This window comes from Macadamia integrifolia, chromosome 5, assembly GCF_013358625.1.
Source record: "Macadamia integrifolia cultivar HAES 741 chromosome 5, SCU_Mint_v3, whole genome shotgun sequence".
In the NCBI taxonomy this organism is placed as follows: domain Eukaryota; kingdom Viridiplantae; phylum Streptophyta; class Magnoliopsida; order Proteales; family Proteaceae; genus Macadamia; species Macadamia integrifolia.
In genome coordinates, this window is record NC_056561.1 from 17,805,753 (window position 1) to 17,813,878 (window position 8,126).

Here is an 8,126-nt window from a genome sequence, read left to right on the forward strand (position 1 = left end):
GCACAATGGAAGGACTTATACCCTTGATATCAGGCATGGTCCAACCTAGGGCTTCCTTATTATCTTTTAACACTTTAAGTAACTCCTCTTCCTGGCTAGAAGTCAAATTTGAAGAAATTATTACAGGAAGAGTCTGATCAGGCCCTAGGAAAGCATACCTCAAATTAGATGGCAACTCCTTAAGATCTAGCTTAGGGGGGTCAACTATGGAAGGTTTAGGAATGGAATTGGAAAGGGGTCCTAAGGGCTTCACGAGTGTGTGAAGACTCAAGACTTCAGAAAAGAAATTTTCACTGTCATCATCCAACTCATCCATACACTCTTGGAATTCTGAATCAAAATCAATATCAAAGTTGGTAACTAAATGATCAGAAAAATCCAGAAAATCCTCAAGCATATTGATCTCTTCTTCCATATGTGGTTTCTTACCAATACTAAACATGTTAAACTCAACAGTTTGGTTACCGAAAGATAATCTTAGGAAACCATTCCGACAATTGATTAATGCATTACTAGTAGCCAAGAATGGTTTTCCTAAAATTATTGGGATCTCATCCTTGGTTGAGAAGGGCTTGGTATCTAACACAATGAAATCAACAGGAAAAATAAATTCCCCCACCTTTAGTAAGACATCCTCATCCATCCCTTTAGGAATCTTAACAGACCTATCTGCCAACTGAAGAGTAGTTCCAGTGGCTTTCAATTCTCCCAATCCTAGTTGCTTGTACACATGGTAAGGTAAAAGATTCACACTTGCACCAAGGTGAAGTAAGGCATGCTCAATATAGGTGTTGCCTATGACACAAGATATGGTAGGGCTCTCTGGATCCTTATATTTGGCTGCTATCGGCTGAGTAATTATGGAACTACTGTTACCTGCCAAGAACGCCTTTTTGCGCACACTAGTGATACGTTTGTGAGTACACAAATCTTTCAGTACCTTTGCATAGGCGGGGATCTGGGATATGGCATCTAAAAGAGGGATGTTCACTTTTACCTTTTTGAAGACTTCTAAAATTTTATCCATGGAAGCAATCTTCTTTTTGTGTACCAAGTGATTAGGAAATGGGATAGGATAAACATAAGGACTGTGAGGGATTTGCCCCTGTTCAGAAGAATCATTTTTGGTTTTCTCAATCAAATCATCTTTAGTTTCAGAAAAATCTTTAGGTTCATCAGACGAACCTGGAACAAGAGGCACACTTGTGTCCTCAACTGAAGAAGAGTTAACAGGAGTAATAGATGGGAAAGATTTAGAAACACTCTGTTGGTACTCTCTACCACTCCTAAGGGCATAAACAACATTGCATTGGTTAGAGGGCCCTTGTTGAGTATGACCTTGTACTATATTCAGTGGTGCATTAGTTGGTCCTTGTGAACTAACAGGCTGATGATGCCTAGGGTTAGGCTCTGGTTGACTAGGTAAAGTTCCCTTCTCCCTCTCACGCATAATTGAGACAACTTGGGTAAGTTCTCTCGTAAGATTTTGATGGCTTGTCATAAGGAGGGCTATATTTTTTTCCAAGTCACTTATTCTACTTGCCTCTCCAATGTTGGTAAACCTAGGGGGTTGCTGATAAGATGATAGAAGAGGGGCCTTAGGAAAACTCTCCTGAGGTCCTACATTTGACCTAGGAAAAGTATTTTGGAAAAAAGATTATTGTGCAAAGGGAGGCCTTTGGGATCCAGGTTGACCTTGATTATAGAAATTTGAAGGTCCTGCTTGGTTGCCCTGATTCCAAGAGAAATTTGGGTGATTTCTCCATCCTGGATTGTAGGTGTTACTATATGGATTATTCTGGTATAAGGCATTAACACTATCATTAGAAGTGCCCCCAGAGGTGTTGGGGTATTCTTCTATGATATGTCCAGGGAATTGGCACCAAGCACAAATCTTAACCAAATTGACTGATGATGGCTCTCTAGGAATAATAGCCTCAATCCTCTTGATTAGGCTATCCAAATGGGCTTCCTTGGCTACTATCCCATCCACAAAATATCCTTTTTCACCTATGATTCTTTCACTTTCTTGGGTTGATTCCCACTCACGGGTTTTGTCAGCTAAGTCAAGTAAGAATTCCCATGCCTTTCCTTCATCTGTAAAGGATGTGAATCCCTCAGGGCACATAGACTCTATCATTTGTTTAGTTGGGTAATCAATACCCTCATAAATTATTTGACATAAATGTCATAGGTCTAGGCCATGGTGAGGGCATTCTTGGAGTAGATCCTTAAATCTCTCCATAAGTTTGGAAAATGACTCACTAGGCTTTTGCCTAAACTGAAGGATATCACTTCTAAGCTTATTGGTCTTGTGAGTTGGGAAAAAATTCTTAAGGAAGACAACTGTGAACTGTTCCCATGAGGTTATGGAATTTGTGGGTAACCCATACAACCACTTCTTAGCTTGGTCTTTCAATGCAAAAGTGATAAACCTAAGCTTAACAGTATCATCAAAAAGCTGTTGGATCTTAATTAGAACACATACCTCTTCAAATTCCCTTAGAAATAGGTATGCATCCTCAGAGGTCAACTCATGGAAGTGGGGCAACATAGTGATGTATTGAGATTTGAGTTCAAAATTATTGCCCTGGGCCTGTGGTCGAACTATACAGGAAGGTTGGGTTGTTCTAGCAGGGTAGAACCTATCTTTCAGAGATTTAAGTGAAGGGTTTTGCTGTTGGTCTCCCATATTAAAGGGTTTTAAAGAGAGCAAACGTATAGGGTCACTATTTGTTGGATCTCTTCTTTCTAACCGATTCTTAGTATTATGTACCCACTTAACACTCATGCAACAAAAAAACTACCCACAACTAAAATAAGACAAGCACAAAAGAATGGATAGAAACTTTTTTTTTTGATGATTTTTTTAAATTTTTTTATGTTTTATTTATTTATTTATTTTTTATTTTTTTTGCTTTTTGGGAGCTTATCGGCATGGATCCGGGGTTGCTCAGGTCAATTCCTGAGGTACTGCTACAGGGCAAAACCTGTCTTTATCATACTGTGAGGCATGACGACCTCCACTGATACAACTATTATTGCAAGTTGTTCTTCTCAGAAATTCAATAAAATAAAAGGAAAAATATAAAACAAAGCAAACAAAGCACTCCGATTTACCAAAAGAAAGTGAAAAATAACATGTAACTGTCTCACCGGCAACGACGCCAAAAACTTGTTTGCGATTTAAAATATAACCGCAAGCGTACGGATCAGTGTAGCTACGGGTCGAACACAGGGAGAGCAGTCACTTTATTTTTTTATCTCTTTTAATAATGCGAAAGTGAACCGATTAATAGTTGTGATCTAATTCTAATTACCGTCCTAACCATTCGTCATTTAAGAATTTAAAGACGCAAGCCACACAATTAAAATTAAATAAATAAATAACTGAAAATAAACAACCCACGCAATTAAAAAAAAATAAATAAAGAAAAAAAATGCTGAAATAAAAAAAAAGTAAAAAAAAAGGGGATAAAGCTAGAGAGAGACTCACAAGTAGGTTTCTCTACTTAGCCCGAGGGATGCATCATAATATGAGCTTCCCTACTTGACCAAAGAGTCACTCTTACGAGGGTTACTCTACTTGGCTTTAGGGAAAGGGAGACAATTAAAATAAAAGTAATAAATTTATGGTTCTATGGCTAGGAGGGGCAAAGGCAACACATACACTAGCCATGAACCTTGGGGGAGAGGGATAGCAATAATGTAACGACTGAAAATAAAAATCCTAAATTAAGAAAGAAAGGGTAGTCAGAAGAGGGAATGAGAGGGGAGAGAGAAGACTACTGAAGGAGCCTACTTACTTGAATCAATGCTTGAACTTGAAAAAAAATTGCTCCACGGCTCTTGATCTTGTCACCTAGATCTAAGCCTAGAACTATAACTTAAAAAATTACAACTCAATTGCATAAATCATAAACATAAAAGGGCTGAATAAAAATAAAAGAGTGCTTGCATTAATTGAAATAAAAAAAAAAAACTATTGCAAAAGTGATTGAAGAAAAGATAAAGAAGAACTAAAACTAAATAGAGAGCAACTAAAAAAAAACTAGAAGAAGAATGAATTGTCTCCCCTCATCTTACATGAGTTGTATTTATAGGGAATGGGGAGGTAGGGTAACAATTTTCTCTTTCCTAAAAGAGAGAAACCCACAATTGGTTGTGAGATCTTTTGAGACCAAAAGTGCTAAGGTGGAGGAGAGAGAAGAGAGAAATAAATTTTGAGAAATTTCCTATAATTTGTTTGCTTATTTTCTTTCCTTTTTTTTTTTCTAATTTATTTCTCTTCTTTTTCTCCCTCCAAGGAACGATTTTCTTCTTGCTTTATGTGATTTGGACAATCTTTTGGTGGGTGCTGATGTGGAGGAGAGAGAAGATTTGGACAATCTTTATTTCTCCCCTTTTTTTTCTCTTTTCTTTTTTTTTTTCTTCTCTTCTCCACGATTTTATTTGCTTCTAATTTGATGTGGAAATCCCCTCCATGACCTTAGTGCTTTAAGTGAATGAAAAGCAGAAAATCTTCAATAAATTCTCTAAAAAAAACAACCATGAGATTCAAACTTGAGACCTCTTGGTGAGCAAGGGAATTGTGCACACCATAGCTCACCAACTATACTAGGTAGTTGTTATTATCAAAAAAAATCTTCAATCACTTAAAGATGTGGTCCATCGATCCTTGTTGGCATTTGGAGTATTCCTTGTACCTCTGAGATAATTGCAAACGGGCTGGTTCTGCATCTCGGTTCAGTTCTGACCTATTATTCTTTTTCTAGTCTGAAAAGAATAATCATTTGTATGGGTGACCAAACGAATGTGTACTTTTAATTGAACACGTCCATCTTGCTCAGAATTTCATCCTTTTCTCAACCATAGAAAGAAATAGGACCTCTTTACGTGTAAAATTGAAGATATAGCGCCCGATAATCCTCAAGGCCTTGAAAATATAAACCTGCAAAAAGAGAGTAAAACCCAAGGTAGCTCCATTCTAAATATTTAAAATGCATGTTTTACTACCCTAGATTTCACACATAAATGTGCTCATCATGAGCTTCTTTGGCCATCCTTGGGTTTGTGATACCCATCTGGGTTAGGATAGTTGTATAAGGTCGTGTCGTCAGTCAAGTCTGCTAGGCCTTGGCCTGAGCCCTCAACCAAGGGAGGACCCTTTAGTTAGGTCTTCTCGGCCTTGGCCTGAGCCCCCAACCAAGGAAAGACCCTTTAGTTAGGTCTATTGACCTTGGTTTGAGTCCCCAATAGAGGAAGGACCCTTTGGTCAGGTGTACTCAGCCTTGGCTTGAGCCCCCAACCGAGGGAGGACCATTCGGTCAGGTCTGCAAGGCTTTGGCCTGAGCTCCCAACCGAAGGAGGAGCATTCTGTTGGTGTTTTTGGTTCTTGAATGTTATATAATTATCTGAGACCACTTGCCGTGAACCAGCTTTTTATAAAATCCTTCGAAATGTTCGGGGATGATCGAACTACAAATTGAAAGTCCTACCTTTTAAAAATTAACAAAATGGTAAAAAATAAAAAAAAATAATAGTCAAAACTAAACATGTCTGCTACTGGTAGAATTTCTTTAGGTTCTTCGAGTTCCATAATCGAGGTACCCTCTCTCTCCCCCCATAGTTTCTAGGTGATAAGAGCCAGGTCGTATCACTCTAGAGACTCTGTAGGGTCCTTCCCAATTTGGTACTAACTTTCCTTGGTGCCTCGGATCTGACACTTCTGCTCTTCTTAGGATGAGGTCTCTGACTCTGAACTCGTTTCTTCAGACCTTAGAATTGTGGTACCTTTCTATCTTCTGTTGGTAAGCTATAATTCTTTCCTGCGAGTCTTCTCGTCCTTCATATAAGAGGTCCACGTTAGCCCAGAGGCCCTCATTATTTGAGCCTTCATCATAGTATTGGACCCCTGCGGGTTATGGCTCCAATCTCGACTGGTAGTACAGCTTCGGTGCCGTAGGTTAGAGTGAAAGGGGTTTCTCCCATTGCTAACATTTATATCATTCAATAGGCCCAAAGAATGCTATGCAGTTTGTCTACCCATAGCCCTTTGGCATCATCTAACTTTTCTTTATTCCCTGCAGTAGTGTACGATTTGTTACCTCTGTCGGCCCATTGGTTGGGGGGTAGTCGACTAATGTTTTTCTATGCTTAATGTTGAGGGCTTCACAGAACGATCCAAAGGTGGAGTTCGCGAACTGAGTTCCATTGTCAGTTACTACCACTCTGGGTATTCCAAACTGATAGACCACTGTTCTTTGAAAAAAATCTCAGATGTTCTTCTCCGTTATGGTTGCCAATGCTTTGGCCTCCGCCCATTTCGTGAAGTAGTCAATTGTTACCACCATGAATTTCCTCTGCGTGTTGCCAGTGGGAAGGGCCCCAAAATGTTCATTCTCCACATGACGAAGGGTACTGGGCTCAACAAGGATGACAACTCTATGGCGTGTTGTCGGGAAATTGGTGAGAACATCTGGCACTTCAGGCACTTTCTAACGAATTCTTCTACATCTTTCTTCATTGTTGGCCAGAAGAGGCCTTACCGTAGCACTGTATGGGCTAAGGCCCTTGTGCCAAGGTGTTGACCACATATTCCTTCATGTACCTCTCTGAGGGCATATTTGGCATCAATAGGGTTTAGGCATTTGAGGTAGGGCATCGTAAACCCTATCTTGTACAACATCTCGCCATTTAGCAAGAAGTGTGCCGATCTGATCTGTACTTTTCTTGCCTCATCCCTGTCGTCTGGAAGTGTTCCTTCTTTTAGATACTTAGCTGTGGGGTCCATCCAGCATGGGTTGCCTTCTTCTATAGAAAGCATCTGTTGGTAGTCTTTGGTGCTCGGCTAAGGTAGCACCTCGAAGTACACTGAGCATCCCAACTCCATGAAGTCCAAAGTTGCTAGTTGCGACAGTGCATCTGTGCTAGCATTCTCTGCATATGGCACTTGCTTCACCTAGAACTCTTTGAAGGCAGCCACTTTTTCTCGTACCTTCTTTAAGTATTCTACCATCCTGTGCTCTTTTGCCTTATAGTCGCCGCTCACTTGCCTCACTATAAGCTGCTAGTCACTGTGCACTATTAGCCTTTGTACCATCAGGCTTTGTGCCAAATTTATTTCGGCTATCAGTGCCTCGTATTCGGCCTCGTTGTTGGAGGCATACATGATTTTGAATCCTTCGGGACTAATGAGTATGATCCCTACCCTGTTGCCTGCTCTGTTAGAGGCGCCATTGACCTAAAGTATCCAAGCCCTGTCCTCTTTGTCCTCGGTTGGTTCCTATGTGTCATCTAGGAATGTTATTTCGGATATGAAATCAGTCAGCGCTTGGGCCTTTATAGTAGTCCTTGGCTTATATTGGATGTCGAACTCTCCTAATTCTATGGTCCAATTGACCAGTCTGCTAGAGATATCCGGCTTCTGCAATATTTTCTTCAGGGGCTAGTCTGTGAGCATGCATATTGTGTGCGACTGGAAATAGGGTGTTAGTTTCCGGTATTCCTTCAGCTGCTCGAAGGACTTTTCGCACTCCTCAGTCCATTCGAATCTCTTGGAACTTTTCAAGGCTCTAAAAAAAGGGAGACACAGTTGATCGAGATATATAAACCGACCCAGGGTAGTGATTCTTCCCATCAGCTCCTAGACTTGCTTCACATTCCGTGGGGGATTTATCTCTCGGATGGCCTGTATCTTTGTCGGGTTGGCCACAATTCCTCTCTCTGAGACAATGAAGCCTAGAAACTTCCCTAACGTTACTTCAAAAGCGCACTTCATCAGGTTTGAAGTGGCATCAATAAGAAGGTCTATCTTCGACAAGGGGTAGCTAGCTTTGTTTAGGTCTTGAGAGCTTCTCTACTTCTTCATCTATATTCTGCTGCCTTTTGGGTGCAAAGGTTCTCTTCTTCTCCTCTCAGTTGGTACTCAATCACTTCCCAAGCTATTCCGGGCATGTTCGAGGCTGACCAGGCGAAGACGTTGAATTATCCCGAAGGAACGAGATGATCTTTTCCTGTTGTTGCTTTGGCATCAGTGCTCCAACCTGGAATTAGACAGTGCTATCTCCTTCCTCGATGTCAACTTGGATTGGGTCCTAGCCGATTCTCCTCTCTGGAGGCTGGGG

General features: G+C 40.6%; 1 non-coding gene across 1 annotated transcript; it reads left to right on the forward strand.

Moving 5' to 3' along the window:
- The first annotated feature begins 2,198 nt into the window (after positions 1–2,198).
- Positions 2,199–2,305, forward strand: LOC122080430. Its single transcript, XR_006140725.1, has one exon. It is a non-coding gene; the product is annotated as a small nucleolar RNA R71 (small nucleolar RNA).
- The last annotated feature ends 5,821 nt before the right edge of the window (positions 2,306–8,126 follow it).